Genomic DNA, 1539 nt, shown 5'->3' with positions numbered 1-1539 from the left:
ATGCTTGGATTACAGGCAAGTTCTTCCCACTCTCCAATTTAAAAGTGAGATCAAACTTTGGCTTCCTGTGGAACATTTCACTGAGGTTAAGGGCTGGAGATGGGAAAAAATGAGCGTGCTATTGTGTGATTCTGTGATTCTAGGCCATGAAATACAGGTAGCTTTGTAACTTGTTTTTATGACAGTTTAGCCTGATCTTACATGTAACTTACCCAATACATGGACTTTCTTCTCTTTGTGTAAAAGCATTTGGATTTTTGAAATTTTAAGATCTGCAGGGGTAATGGTTTGTGACAGGAGTGGAAAAAAATATTTGTGACTTCTGAAGACTCTTGGAAGGCCTAAATTGGGAGGAAGGAGGGTAAAGGGGGAATAAGCCCTATCTATGTAGTTGTGAGGAAACAGCTCTTAAACACTCTTCAGCTTTTCAGCATCTGTAAGACAGATTCCTACTTTCCTAGTTTCTTTTGCTTTTACTCCTTAGGGTGCCTTTTAATTTGTTGAGCTTTACTTTAAGGCAAGATCAATCAATTAATGTTGCAATATCAAAACAGTCAATCTACCGAGGATTTAAAATGTCACTGCAAAAGCCTGTTGAGATGGTCTGGTCATACTGGAACACTGTGGAGGAATCCTCTCCTTAACACGCTTTTATTTTTAAAGCAGCCGAAAGATATCTGTGCATACTATCAAAGTCTTCTCAAGTGCATTTATTCTACTCCTCCCACGCAAAAAGTAGGGAGGGAGATCTTATTTAAAAACCATTACGAAGATAAAACTATTGTAATTCAAGTTGCCAGAGAGATCATTTAAGAAGGAAAACCACTGTCTCTCAACAATAAGATAATGCCATGGGGGATGGATGATTATCCAGGAGATAATTTTGTTCCTGAGTATTTTAAGTCTCAGCTGCTTTCCCTTCCAAACCCAGCACCTTGGGATATGAGAGCTGATTATAATTTATTCTCTACTGTGCATTCAAGCCAAAACACTGGAGTATAAGCTATCGCTTAAAAATGCATCTTGTTTTCTCAGTGCTGGTAGGTTGTGTAATTTCTAAGATAAAACTGAGAAAGTCTTTAAAAAACAAGCAGAACATCACACACGTATAATGAAGCTATAGTACACAAGTCAGGTTCTCACTTCTGGGGGCGATAACTCAAAATACCGAAGTAGCCTTCTTGATTCTGCCATTCACTCCTGGTTCTCCTTACTCAAGACCTCATTTAGCACCAGGCTGGGGACAGACAACTCCTTTTAAGGGTAAAAAAAGCTTAGGCGGATGAGGTCTCTCTATCGCAAACAATTCAAACCACTTCAACCCTCTTGAATACTCACAAATTCCAGAGTCAGAAATGGCTGCAGACAATCGATGCCTCTTCGTTCTTCAACCTCCAGCTGAAGCAGGGGTGCGAGTCTGCCAAACGAAAAGCAGCCCTCTCCTCCTGCTTCAGCTGGGTCACCTTTTTTTTTTTTCACAAGGCAAGTGAAAATAGTTTTTCAAAATCCAAACACTGGAGAAAAAAAAAAAGCAACCCC

Source organism: Buceros rhinoceros, unplaced genomic scaffold (genome assembly GCF_000710305.1).
Source record: "Buceros rhinoceros silvestris isolate BGI_N320 unplaced genomic scaffold, ASM71030v1 scaffold6998, whole genome shotgun sequence".
Lineage (NCBI taxonomy): Eukaryota > Metazoa > Chordata > Aves > Bucerotiformes > Bucerotidae > Buceros > Buceros rhinoceros.
The sequence above is the reverse complement of the archived record's forward strand: the minus strand, read 5'-3'. Positions refer to the sequence as shown.